Raw genomic sequence first — 8604 nt, 5'->3', positions numbered from 1 at the left:
TCCCACAGCTCCAGGGTCCTGAGGCTGTGGGTTCAAAGCCCACCTTGTACCCCTGGGTCTGAGTACTTTTGTGTGTTAGAGACAGCCGAGATAAAGACAAGCAATAAATAATAGCACCTCACAATTTTTCAGTGAAGTTTCATTGGCCATTTGAATTTCTAAATGTTACTCAACACCCCTGCAAAAGGCTCCAGAGTCCTGCACCTCTCCTTCTCCACCTGCTACATTAATTATGAGTTCCCATACACAAGTATCCCTGACCATGAATATGTAATGCTTTTAAATGAGTCTTATTCACGTAAATGACACTCTGCAGTGAACAAATACGACCGATCCATCACAGGCCAGGTCCCTGAAAGTCTAATGACAGACCACAGGTTTCACTCAGTTAGTGCTGCCCATGAGACACAAGAGCTCCAAAAACCTGTAACAAAAAGCCTGCAACAATTCTATGTCTTGATTCGTATTTATTTTACAGAAACTATACTAAACGTCTTTGAGCTAATGTATTTTCTATCACTGTGTAAAAGGACAGTTATACTGCTTTTATTTTTAGATCTCAGCTTCAAATTCTAAGTTTTCGAATTGACTGGGGTTTATTACTGATGAAATTTTTACAGAGTAAAAAGTCTTCTAGCATAAAATTAATAATAGGCACTTCACACCTAATCAGGATTGAAGAGTTTCCCAAGCTTGATATGAAAACTGAAATAAAATGTCTCTAATTTTCTTTTTTATTTGTAATCTTGTTGGATCTAGAAGCTACTTAATAAATATAATTGAAGAAATTTATTCTCTGATATATAAAGAATAATTATGATATTTTCAATTAAAATTATTCTACCGGCAGCACCATGACACAAAATTTAGTGTCCCTGTCTGTGGGGAGTTCTGCGGGTGTGTTCTCCATGTGTCTGTGTGGGTTTCCTCTGGATGCTCTGGTTTCCTTTCAACAGTCCAAACACACTTGTCCATGCACAGAAGGTCCTAATATGTGAGTGTGTAAGTGAATGTGCGAGTGTTTGGTGCCTTATGTTGGGACACGTTCCTGACCCATGATGATCCTGAACTTGATAAGAGGTTACAGACAATGAATGAATAATAATCAGTTTTAACCTGAAAACGTTCTGATAATAACTATCCAAATAACATAACCAAAACTGTTTAAGGTGTGTGTTTTACAGAGACAATGCATCATACATGAGGGGTTTTCTGATAATACTTCACAAGAGCTGCAGCCTGCACAGCAGCAATAAATTCATTTAAATCCTATAAAGCATGCTGACAATATAAAATAAGTATTCATGATACCATGTGCATTTTATTATTTTTTTTATCAGGGTATCATTTGCTAAAACCCCCAGTAGAGATTATCCTGAAATGTGGAGGTCTATGAAAATCAGATGTACAAAATTTCCTAACAAGAACCCAAAGTACATTTACTTTTATTTATTTATTTATTTTTATTATTATTATTATTATTATTTATTATTATTATTTGCTTTTGTGGTTTTGTGGTGCAAAATTGTGTCCAGTCCATTTGGATATGGGTTCTTACCTAAGACATCAGCAGTAACACTTTCAGAACACTGTGTTTCTCCCACGTATTACATTCATTCATTCATTATCTGTAACTGCTTATCCAGTTCTGGGTCGCGGTGGGTCCAGAGCCTACCTGGAATCAATGGGCGCAAGGAATACACCCTGTAGGAGGCGCCAGTCCTTCACAGGGCAACACACACACACACTGACACATGCACTCACACACTCACATCTATGGACACATTTGAATCGCCAATCCACCTACCAGCGTGTGTTTTTGGACCACCGGGCACCCGGAGGAAACCCACGCGGACACGGGTAGAATACACCAAACTCCTCACAGACAGTCACCCGGAGCAGGAATAAAACCCACCACTTATTACAGATGACCCTAAAATAGAATGTGTGCTCATTTCCACATTAGTTTTAGTCACATGTGTGAGCAGGGGCAACTGGAGATAGAAAACCATGATTATTTAAAAGAAGCTTCACTCTAATTCATTAGAAAAACATGAAAACAATTACTTTAGTGTAAAGGACTAATATGTATTTTATGGCAGAAAACATAACATTGCAATGAGGTATTAGAGTAATTGCACAATCCCCCCACAAAAAAAAAATCAAGATATACACTAGTATAGCATTTCATTTGTAGACAAACTAGTGAATGTAGAGAATTCTGTTATGTTAATATTTCATAACCTCCACAGAAAAGGAAAAAGGAAATGGGATGCTCTGGAGCAGCTGCACATGAGCCTTGGTTAAAAATGTTCATTACCAAATGTCACATAGCAGGGTAAAAAGCATCCCAGCACTGAGCTGAGGAACAATGGAACTGTGGGTTTTGGAATCCATCTAAGCTTTTCTGATCCAGAACTAAACACCCAAAATCATTACTGATTCACTAGCTTTTCACTGATTCAGCTGATTCACTAGTGTTGCTTTGGCTGAAGTCAATCAAATCCTCATGGAAATATTTCAAAATCTAGTTTAAAGCATTCACAGAAGAGTAGAGGCTTTTAGCACAGGGTGGAAAAACTACTTCGAAATTCCTTTAATTTCAGAAGAAATGTTGGATGAGAAGGTGCTGTTAAGGAAGAGGGAGGTTAAAGGCAGAAATAGGTGCTTTGTGTGTAGGTATTAGAAGGTTAAAACCTCTACTCTTTGTTCCAATTGGAAACGTCTGAACAATAAAAGGCAGTCACTGTCAAGTGCTAAGGTTCAGAAAATGTCCAAACTGCAAGGTAAATGGGTAGAGAATGGGAGCAGAGGGGAACAGGTGAATGGCCTAATGGTCCAAAGTCAGAGGCATTTTCTCCTTTAACTGCAGGCGCAACATGTCCAGACAGCCCCAGCCCTCTGGAGACTGATTAAATAAAAACCATGTACAAAACGCTTATACTCCCAGAGTCGCATCTAAACACATTTTATTACTACCTGCAGAAGACTGACAGTGTCTTTAGCCATGATTATAGCTGAAGGAATTACAGTTGTTAGGGAGCTTGTCAGGGCCGATCAGATACGTTTTCCATCTAAGCGCTGTGTTACTAACGCAAATGTAAACTCAAATCATATTTTGTTTCTCACATACTGTAGATACATGCGGATTACTAATACACTCCAAGCATTTGAAAACATGGATGCAAATACAGTAAAACTTTAATGATTGTATAGTCGCCTCTTATAAATTAACTAAGTGACCTTATTGTGGACACTGCTGGTATATTCTTCACAGAAAAAAAAACATGCCGATGAGGTATAGAGAGCTACAAACACACTCATCACTGGACTTTGGGACAGGGAAATGTTCTCTGACATGATGGAGCTCCATGCAGTTCTTATGGGATGGGAAATGTTGGTTAGGGAAATGGGCTTGTAACTCGAAGGTTGTCAGTTCGATCCCCAGAGCCGGCAGGTCATGACTTAAGTGCCCTTGAGCAAAGCACCTAACCCTCAACTGCTTCCCAGGCGACATGGCTAGGGCTGCCCACCACTCCAGGCATGTGTGCTCACTGCCCACTAGTGTTCACTAGTATGTGTGTAAATGTGTGTTTCACTGCACGGATTGGGTTAAATGCTGAGAACATATTTCTCTGTGTGCAAGTACGGTGGCCAGTAAAGTGCTTCTAATTCTAAGGATGCATTGTTTTCATCTCTGACATCTCTGACATCTCTAATTGGCTCAATGCCATCACATTTTCAAATAAATATTCCTAATCTAAAGCTTTACTTCAGTGGAAGCTGTTACTGCAGCAGAGAAAGGACAACTTTAGTCCATTTCCTCTATTTCAGGAATAAGACTATAAACCCTTGATTTCAGGGAGTGGGTGTCCACAAACTTTTGGCCACATGGGGCACATCTCTTTATAAGCAAAGATTTCTACTTCTGTTTGTTTGCAAACACGTCTGCGATAAATATTCTCACAGGTAACAACCCAAAGCAACAAAAAAAACGAATGTCCTTTCCACCTTAAATGAATTTCAGACAGGAGGAAGCGTTTGCGTTGGAATGCTATCCAGATGCTTACACAGATACCGTACAGAACCACCTTCTCCTCCAGCTGAGACCGTCCCTGGTGTGGTATCTAAATCTGTTTCTGATATTTTTTACTTATATTATGATCAGATTGGAGACCACAAACTATGACGACTTATTTTCAGAGAAACCATATCACAACTGCAATAACATATGTGCACGATTTAACTTGAATAACATACTGGTTCTGTTTCTTTTGTGCTGCCCCACAGTTATCTTTAAAAATAAAGCCATGAGGTAAAAATAAAAATATAGAACTTTGTACATTTTTTAACCGAGGGGGAGATGTATGTATATGTACCCGGAATATTGAACCTGTACAACATCTTCCCTGGCTCTCTTTCCTTACAAACATATACACATTTGCTGTCAGGAATGTGGCTTTTGGCTGAGTGTAATCACAGTATCAATCTCTCACTCTACTCTCCTCCTGTTCTTTAAGGTGTCCCCAGCAGACCTATGGCTCAGTGAAACATTCAGGAGGAAAATAGGCCTGGCCTCTTCTGACACCACAGGGAAAACACTGAATAGAGCTGACATTTCTGCCCGTCTTGAGCCGTCCCTGAGAGCTTGACCCTTCTCAGCTCTGCCCACAGGAGTGGGACACTTTCCGCTTTTGTTTTTCTCCTGGAGCACAAGTGTAGCTGTAACCCATAATCTACACTTCATGTCCCCAGGTAGGAGCACTTAGAAAAAAGGAGGACACACTCGAGCCTCAATTTGACTTTGGATTGGCAGAAGGTCAATAAGATACATTTACACTCTGAGATCTATCAAGACTTTCATGCTGCTATTTATAAACACTTGCTGCTTTCTGTAAATTAATGTGACAAACTGACCAATGAAATAAGGACCTAAAGCTTAGAAAAGTGGGCTTGAGGTGGTTAATTTGAGCCATAGGATTGGCAGGAAAAATGGGCACAAGTGGAGTGAAGTAACAGAGCTTTCTCCTCCCTCAACATCCACAGCCTTTAAGCAAGGCATCAATGTGGCTTCCTACCATGCTGTGTGTGTGTATGTGTGTACTGCTGTTTCATTTTAAAGTCCTATATGTGTATATTTCTGTATCCACTTCATCCGGGGCCACAATGGGTCTAGAGCCTACCCAGAATCACAAGGAGCAAAGCAGAAACACACATCAGTCTGTGACAGGACATAAAGGAACATAACACACTCACACAGTCACTCACATACCCACAGATGGACACTTTCTCACAGCCAGTTCACCTACAAACATGTTTTTTGGACTGTGAGAGAAAACCAGAGGAAACCCACTCTGATACAAAGAGAACACAAACTCCTCACAGACACTGAGCCAAGTGAACAATGAGTGCAATATCCAATATTCCTGCTATGTATTTTTGTGTCTATTTTTCTTACTTTTTCTTATAGTTTCTCAAATAGTCCCTACTGTATGAGGTTTCTCACGAAAAGCATTTTTTACATCATTTACAATAACAAAAAAACCTAAAGGTGAATTTATTATATAAACCTTTTCATCAGTCAATAGGATTTGTGAGAAGGAGGCAGTAAAAATAACATGTGTCAGCTGGCGTGCTGCTGCTGTTTAAGGGCAGCAGGGATAAGGCTTGGCAGAGCCCTGGCCGAGCTGCTCCAGGGCTGTCAGATCAAACTCCGAGCTGCGCTGGCACACAAAACCCTCTCTGTTCCAGCCCCAGCCACAGGGTGGGTCTCCTTGCTTCTGTAAAAACACCCCCCCACCCCTCCAGATCTTAGCTCTTGCCCACACCCTCCTCCTCATCTTCCTCCTTTTCCCATCCCAGAAACCACCAGCCCCACCGCTGGGCGACAGGACCCTACAGGGAACCCAACCTCAGCCCTGCCACTTACCATTAAACCCTGGCCCCGCGGCTTCATTGGAAACACCTGGGGCTTTCTGAGTGTGTCTATATGTGTGTGTGTTAGAGAGAGAGAGAGAGGGGTGGGGGGTGAGATTCTTAGCCAGGCCAATGCAGAACCTTCATGCTGGGTGTGATCACGCATACAGTTTAATTGCATCAAAGATGAAGGGAGGGGTTCCACAAAAATTCTTGCACTTTTTCAGGCTCCTGGGTCCTCCCTAAACTCTGGAGCTCTGTTTGTGTGTGCAGCCCCTCTGATGAGGGTCTGGAGTCTTTGTATTTATGGCAGTCCATTTAATGGCCATAATCATGGAGCCATTGTAGGCAGCAGTGTAATCCATGTGCTCCAGTCATTTATCTTTTAAAAGGGGCATTGGAAAGCACTGGCCTAATTGTGTGAACATCTCAAATAACACCATGGAACAGCAATGGAAGAAAACACTTGCATCGTCAGAACAGATCAGAACTGAGGACTGTGGATGATGACACAGAAGATGCTTTCCTTACACTCCACTGTAGTGTGTTAACACAGCTCCGAAAGTGTACGCCTTTCAACGGGCAACATATGTTTCGGTGAATCATGCATGACATTGACATATTGCGAGTGGAGCTTGAACAGGACCCAAGTCAAAGAGAAAAGGAGAGAGACCGGAGCGAACCACTTACACTATAGATCATCACAGACAGGGTATTTTTCCGTCTCAGCGTGAAGAGGGTCTCGCTCTGCGTGGGCTCCACTCTGAGAGAAAATAGGAAAATGGAGAGACATAGAGGCTTTGAGGGGAGAGAGGAAGGTGGTATGAAACCAATCTAGACTGTTGAGGCTCAGGGTGGGCCTAATAGGCTTTTAACTTAGACCACACACATCCTCCACACACCTACACACACCCCATACACACTTATATACAAACACACAGCCAGGCACAAGCCAGAACACACACATGGCTGCAGAAAATGTTACCATATCCTTTTCCTGCAAGGAGTAAATTGCGCCTTAACATTTTCCAGGTTTTGGCTAAGGCCTCGATGAGGTGATGTATCTCTGATGAGCCAAATTAAGCCTCCTAGCATAGACTCTTACTCTAGTTTATAGATGTCTTGGAGCAGCCACACTGGAGCCTAAAGCCACCATGACCAAGGCCAAGTGGGAGCTAGAGGGGTATGAAGATCCACACCATAGTGTTGTGAAGGCGCACCATCCAATATTTCTGGGATGAATAAAAGTGCTGTTTGCATTTCAGAAGGAATGTTAAAGTTAATTTTTGGATAACTGGGTGCATTAACACAGAATGCAATGGTTATATGGAAGTCATTCGGTGTGTGTACAATTGATATTTTATAGCTGCTTTGGATGTGGCTTAGCCAATCGGATTTTAGGACAAGCATGATCCTTTAACACGTTTGAAATCATTGGGACATTGTTTAACACCTAAACAAAGCTAAGAACTGTCAAAAGAAAACAGAATGCAAAGTAACTATAATAGAATACAGTCTTGCACTCTGTAAATAGTAAAATTACACATATGTGAAATAATGCAATTATAGTTGATAGTTTAATTACACATAAATATAAGAAATAATAACATTTGACATTTAATTATGTACTGAATAACAAAGTAATTACAAACATATGTGCATTACATAATAAGTACATTACTCAAATCTAATGAATCAAACAATGCCAGTAACATTAGACTTCTAAGGGTTAAGTAAAACATTAATCAAAGCTAGCCCTGAGCATTTGTGAACACATTAACAGCTACACTTAAAATCCTTCTCACAGGGAACTCAGTCCAAATAAGCAGATTCAGTTTCTACAGGAGACATATAATAAGACTCTGAGACAAATGGGAGGGCTGCCAGACCGCCCCCCTCCATGCACACACACACACAAACACACACAGACACACTCTTACACTAAAGTGGACTTCCTGTTAACATTCCTGGCACACAACAAGCGTATCAGTGCGTTTGAGGTTTGCTGGAGTTTACTCTCACTGGTTCAGGCAGAACAGCAGAGTGCTTTGTGTCACTCTGTGCTCTCCACACACTCTGCACAGAGAGATCCTCTCTGTCTGCACACTCCTGCTTTGATCAAGCTAACCGCTAATGCATCATAACCACCCTCACTCACCACAAGCCAACACCTAAACTAACAGCAGCCAGGGATTAGGTTTCTACACATCACAGGTATGCGGCTCTGAGAGGGGCCTAAGTCTAAATAAGCAAGATCTTAGACTCAGGCACAGCCAGCTTCTACCCATGCCTAGGCACAAACACTGAGTTAATAAGGACAGACTGAATCATATTGGTTTAGTGTTGGCACTTCATAATTTATTTCATATTGCTTTATACTGATATTCATTTGCTATTCCTACCACATATATGTGTAGAAACCTTTCATATGATAAAATGACACTTGTGCACAAGCCAACCCTGTACTGACGTTGCACTGAGAGTTTGGTAAAACTTGCAAATTTCCATCAACCTGAGAATATCAGTTGTTGTCTTGTGGTGGCTCCGTTCCATTGATGGGTTAGCAGCAACCAAACTCCATATGCCCCCAGTTGCTCCAGTAGCTGTAAACTTCTAAAGTGCAAGTATATGGCTTTTGTTTCTAATATAATGTGCAACGTAACTGTAAAAAAACAGCAAATGGACCAA

Source organism: Hoplias malabaricus, chromosome 11 (genome assembly GCF_029633855.1).
Source record: "Hoplias malabaricus isolate fHopMal1 chromosome 11, fHopMal1.hap1, whole genome shotgun sequence".
NCBI lineage: Eukaryota > Metazoa > Chordata > Actinopteri > Characiformes > Erythrinidae > Hoplias > Hoplias malabaricus.
This window is presented reverse-complemented; position numbering follows the sequence as displayed.